Below are 6,625 nucleotides of genomic sequence, written 5' to 3'. Positions count from 1 at the left end.
GAACTGAACCTTGATGGTAACACTCACACAATAGTCTCTAGAAGTAGTCCATGAGTTGGAATGAATTAGGCCCTTGAGGAGCGAGTACCTGGTTCCAGGGAAAGCGCTGAGAGAGAGAAACTCACTGGTGTAGTAGGCAGCGATGACTTCCAGGCAGAATAAGTATTCAGCAACCAGTCCGGGAACATGAGCCCTCGAGGAGCGAGTGCCAGTTCCTGACTGTGACCTAAAAAACAAAGAGAGAGCGAGGCCCCCGAGGAGCGGGTACCCCTGGTAAGTCCGAGGAGGCAGAGCAACTTAGAAAGAATCCTTGCTAACTCGATTAGTTAGCGATTTCTAAGACCTTATATATCCGGTACTGCTAACGTCATCTCAGGGGTACGCGCCTGAGGTTTGCGCCATTGCTGGTACACTAGTCGGGGCCGCGCATGTGCCCTTAGGCCCTTGTGAAACATGGCAGATTGCAGCGTCGAGCCTCTCCAGAGACGCCGGAGGAAGACGGCAGTAGGTAGTGTTCTGTAGACTTTTAAAGAACTGAGTGTGTGTGTTTGATACAAACTGAGTGTGTGTGTTTAAAAATAAAAAAAAACCCCACAAAAAGTAGCCAGAAGCTAGAATAAGCTAGGGGCAGTGTATACCTAAGTAAAAAGGTTGAAAAGTTCAGCTCAGTTACTCGCCTTGGAAAGGTGTTGAGGTAGTGTGATTGGGTTTGAATAGGTACCAACATTTGTTAATCAAGAGAGCAGTGAGTCACTCTGGCTGACTAACTGAAGTTAGACTGTGAGGTGCGAAGGTGGCGGACCTCACATGTCACCTAGATAAGATTTTAGGCAGTGCTGGGGAGGAGCCGGCTGTCGTGGTACATGTGGGCACCAACAACATAGGAAAATGTGGGAGAGAGGTTCTGGAAGCCAAATTTAGGCTCTTAGGTAGAAAGCTTAATCCAGAACCTCCAGGGTAGCATTCTCTGAAATGCTCCCTGTTCCACGCGCAGGTCACCAGAGGCAGGCAGAACTCCGGAGTCTCAATGTGTGGATGAGACGATGGTGCAAGGAAGAGGGATTCAGTTTTGTTAGGAACTGGGGAACCTTTTGGGGAAGGGGGAGTCTCTTCAGAAGGGATGGGCTCCACCTTAACTAGGGTGGAACCAGACTGCTGGCGCTAACCTTTAAAAAGGAGATAGAGCAGCTTTTAAACTAGAACAAAGGGGAAAGCCGACAGTCGCTCAGCAGCGCATGGTTCGGAGAGAGGAATCTTCAAAGGATACCAATGATGCATTAGAATTAGGGCATCCCAACATTGAGGTTCCAATAATAAGAAAAGTAGTCTGAGTGCCTGTAACTAAAAACTCACCTGAGCTAAAAAATTCTAACATCCCTATCAATTAAAAAGCAGAATGAAAATACAAACAAAAAACCAACTTTGAAATATTTGTATGCTAATGCCAGAAGTCTAAGAAGTAAGATGGGAGAATTAGATTGTATAGCAGTGAATGATGACATAGACTTAATTGGCATCTCAGAGACATGATGGAAAGAGGATAACCAATGGGACAGTGCTATACCGGGGTACAAATTATATCGCAATGACAGAGAGGAGCACCTGGGAGGAGGTGTGGCGCTTTATGTCCGGGATGGCATAGAGTCCAACAGGATAAACATCCTGCATGAGACTAAATACAAAATTGAATCTTTATGGGTAGAAATCCCTTGAGTGTCGGGGAAGACTATAGTGATAGGAGTTTACTACCATCCACCTGGTCAAGATGGTGAGATGGACAGTGAAATGCTAAGAGAAATTAGGGAAGCTAACCAAATTGGTAGTGCGGTAATAATGGGAGACTTCAATTACCCCAGTATTGACTGGGTAAATGTATCATCGGGACACGCTAGAGAGATAACGTTCCTGGATGGAATAAATGATAGCTTTATTTATTTAATTTATTTATTTAGGATTTTTTATATACCGAAGTATAGCACTATGCCTTCACTCCGGTTTACATCGGAGCAACATAATACATACAGGAACACTTAGAACATTGAGTAACTTTACATCCGAAATTGTATAATAAAGGAGATTACTTACTAGAACTATTATAACATTTCTATATAGTACGAGTTAACCAATTAACAGAGTAGATGCTAAACAGCTGATTGATTGATCAGCGGTGAGGTCTGAGATAGGATATCGGATTATGGTGGGTGGGGCGGGTCAAGACTAAAAGTGGATTGGGGAGAGGTGGCAATTTATTTATGGAGCAATTGGTTCAGGAACAGACGAGAGAGGGAGCAATTTTAGATCTAATTCTCAATGGAGCACAGGACTTGGTGAGAGAGGTAACTGTGGTGGGGCCGCTTGGCAATAGTGATCATAATATGATCAAATTTGATTTAATGACTGGAAGAGGAACAGTGTGCAAATCCACCGCTCTGGTGCTAAACTTTCAAAAGGGAAACTTTGATAAAATGAGAAAAATTGTTAGAAAAAAACTGAAAGGAGCAGCTGCAAAAGTAAAAAAATGTCCAAGAGGCGTGGTCATTGTTTAAAAAAAAAAAAATACCATTCTAGAAGCACAGTCCAGATGTATTCCACACATTAAGAAAGGTGGAAAGAAGGCAAAACGATTACCGGCATGGTTAAAAAGGGAGGTGAAAGAAGCTATTTTAGCCAAAAGATCTTCATTTAAAAATTGGAAGAAAGATCCAACAGAAGAAAATAGGATAAAGCATAAATGTTGGCAAGTTAAATGTAAGACATTGATAAGACAGGCTAAGAGAGAATTTGAAAAGAAGTTGGCTGTAGAGGCAAAAACTCACAGTAAAAACTTTTAAAAATATATCCGAAGCAGAAAGCCTGTGAGGGAGTCAGTTGGACCGTTAGATGATCGAGGGGTTAAAGGGGCACTTAGAGAAGATAAAGGCCATCACGGAAAGATTAAATGATTTCTTTGCTTCGGTGTTTACTGAAGAGGATGTTGGGGAGGATGTTGGAGAAGGTTTTCATGGGTAATGATTCAGATGGACTGAATCAAATCACGGTGAACTTAGAAGATGTGGTAGACCTGATTGACAAACTAAAGAGTAGTAAATCACCTGGACCAGATGGTATATACCCCAGAGTTCTGAAGGAACTAAAAAATGAAATTTCAGACCTATTGGTAAAAATTTGTAACCTATCATTAAAATCATCCATTGTACCTGAAGACTGGAGGATAGCTAATGTAACCCCAATATTTAAAAAGGGCTCCAAGGGCGATCCGGGAAACTACAGACCGATTAGCCTGACTTCAGTGCCAGGAAAAATAGTGGAAAGTGTTCTAAACATCAAAATCACAGAATATATAGAAAGACATGGTTAAATGGAACAAAGTCAGCATGGCTTTATGCAAGGCAAGTCATGCCTCACAAATCTGCTTCACTTTTTTGAAGGAGTTAATAAACATGTGGATAAAGGTGAACCGGTAGATGGAGTATACTTGGATTTTCAGAAGGCGTTTAACAAAGTTCCTCATGAGAGGCTTCTAGGAAAAGTAAAAAGTCATGGGATAGGTGGCGATGTCCTTTCGTGGATTGCAAACTGGCTAAAAGACAGGAAACAGAGTGTAGGATTAAATGGACAATTTTCTCAGTGGAAGGGAGTGGGCAGTGGAGTGCCTCAGGGATCTGTATTGGGACCCTTACTTTTCAATATATTTATAAATGATCTGGAAAGAAATACGACGAGAGAGGTAATCAAATTTGCAGAGGATACAAAATTGTTCAGAGTGGTTAAATCACAAGTAGATTGTGATAAATTGCAGGAAGACCTTGTGAGACTGGAAAATTGGGCATCCAAATGGCAGATGAAATTTAATGTGGATAAGTGCAAGGTGATGCATATAGGGAAAAATAACCCATGCTATAATTACACAATGTTGGGTTCCATATTAGGTGCTACAACCCAAGAAAGAGATCTAGGTGTCATAGTGGATAACATATTGAAATCGTCGGTACAGTGTGCTGCGGCAGTTAAAAAAGCAAACAGAATGTTGGGAAGTATTAGAAAGGGAATGGTGAATAAAACGGAAAATGTCATAATGCCTCTGTATCGCTCCATGGTGAGACCGCACCTTGAATACTGTGTAAAATTCTGGTCGCCGCATCTCAAAAAAGATATAGTTGCGATGGAGAAGGAACAGAGAAGGGCAACCAAAATGATAAAGGGGATGGAACAGCTCCCCTATGAGGAAAGGCTGAAGAGGTTAGGGCTGTTCAGCTTGGAGAAGAGACGGCTGAGGGGGGATATGATAGAGGTCTTTAAGATCATGAGAGGTCTTGAACGAGTAGATGTGAATTGGTTATTTACACTTTCGAATAATAGAAGGACTAGGAGCATTCCATGAAGTTAGCAAGTAGCACATTTAAGACTAATCAGAGAAAATTCTTTTTCACTCAATGCACAATAAAGCTCTGGAATTTGTTGTCAGAGGATGTGGTTAGTGCAGTTAGTGTAACTGAGTTCAAAAAGGTTTGGATAAGTTCTTGGAGGAGAAGTCCATTAACGGCTATTAATCAAGTTTACTTAGGGAATAGCCGCTGCTATTAATTGCATCAGTAGCATGGGATCTTCTTAGTGTTTGGGTAATTGCCTGGTTCTTGTGGCCTGGTTTGGCCTCTGTTGGAAACAGGATGCTGGACTTGATGGACCCTTGGTGTGACCCAGCGTAGCAATTTCTTATTATTCTTATGGAGTCCAGCAGGGTGAAACTGCCTGGAGGAGTCTGGCCTGTGAACAGCTGAGCTGGGGATATGCCTTGAGCGGTGCCTCGGGACAATACCCAGCCGCATGATGTAATCAGGAGGCACTGGCAGCCAGGATTCCCACTATGGACCCTTTAAATGGAAGCTCTGCACGCATGCACGTGCCTAGGGATAGCCCAGAAGGGAGGAGATATGGTGTCAGATTGGCTGCATCCCTGCTGCAGGAGCACAGCGACTTCCAGGCTTGTGGAGAGCTGGGGTGTTGTGGGGGGGTGAGTGTTGCCAGTCACAGATGGGTTCTGTGACCAGCGAATGTAACCGTATCAATCTCTGTGGCATGCTCATGCTATGGAAAAATTTTCTCTCAGGTAAAAATGGTTATATGTGAGTGATGTGTATTTGGAAACTTTTCATAGAGTTTGTGAAATTTAGAGAATGTAGATAAAGTGTATAAAAATTGGTATATTGAGGTATGAGGGTTTAATTTATTTAATTTTATTGTACTTTTTATTTGTGTGTGTTCATGAGAGCATGTGTGAGAGAGAGAGGGGGTATGTGCATTGCTGACAGCATGTATGGGGGAGGTATGTGAATTGGTAAGAGCATGTGTGAGAGATGAGTGTTTGTCCATGAGGGGGGGTGTGTGTGTCAGTGATAGAATTTGGGAGGTGATGGTATATGTATTGGTGAGAGAGGGAGTTTGTTTATATTGGTGAAAGCATGTGTAAAAAAGAGTGTGTGTATGTGTGCCAGTGAGATCATGTGTGAGAGAAGGTTTGGTATTGGTAAGAGAGAATTGTGGCTGCTGTAACAATTTGTCCTAGTTTTGGCATATCCTTTGATTTTGTATGTTTTAGCATCGCCTAGCATTCATTGCAAATCAAGCTCATTGGTTACCATTTGCCCATAGGTCAGAGTTTGGGTGTAAGATCTATGGACCCTTGGTGCTGTGGTGAGGTTGGCTCAAGCTACGGGGTAAGCTCTGTAGGCCCTCACAGACAGCTGGCAGAGCTGTGCCAGACAGAGAATGCAGCTTCACCTATACTAACCCCTTTCCCCTTGAGTTGAGCCCTTGGGTTCCGGGGGTCAGCAAGTCTTAAACGAGAGATTCTGTAGCAATGACGTAGGCGTTGATCCAGGGCCAGGCTAGGGTCAGAAGCAGGCAACAAGCAAAAATGGTCAGTGTCCAGGCAAGGGTTAAAGGCAGGAGTCAAACAAGAATGGTCAGTGTCCAGGCAAGGGTCAGAGGAGGAAGTCAGTCTGAGGGAAGGCAGGGAGTTGAAGCAAGGGGGATTGAAGAGACAAGGTAGGCTGGGCTGGAAAGATGAAGCAAGACGGCTTGGCTGGAGAGATTTATTTATTTTTTTTATTTATCATTTGTTTATATACCGAGGTACAGCTGACAATGCCTTCACTCTGGTTTACATTACAACGAACCAGTTACATTTGAATTCATAACATTAAAACAGAGATTGAAACAGAACATTAACTTAATAAAAGTTAATAAGTACATTGAACATTAGATAAGAATGTATGCAACGCTTGAGGTTGACGGTTGAAGCCGTTAATGAGAAGGAAGGTTTCTGCAAGTCGGGGCGAGTGTCAGAAGGATTGCTGGAATAAAAAGGAGCCGAGAGGTGGATATGAAAAGGATTTATGCTCTGTTATCAATGGGTGCACAGTTATTGTAAGACTGTGAGAGTAGCCATTCTTTAAGTTCTATTTTAAAAGATTTAAGATTTTCTTGTGAATTGAGGTGTAGAGGTAATGAGTTCCATAATTTTGGACCGACTATAGAGATGGCTCTATTTCTGGTGGAAGAAAGTTTGGCTTGTGGTAATGAAGGGACATCCAGTTGAATTTTATATGTAGATCTTGTTGTACGT

Source organism: Rhinatrema bivittatum, chromosome 3 (genome assembly GCF_901001135.1).
Source record: "Rhinatrema bivittatum chromosome 3, aRhiBiv1.1, whole genome shotgun sequence".
Classification (NCBI taxonomy): domain Eukaryota; kingdom Metazoa; phylum Chordata; class Amphibia; order Gymnophiona; family Rhinatrematidae; genus Rhinatrema; species Rhinatrema bivittatum.
Note: the sequence above shows the minus strand (reverse complement) of the source record.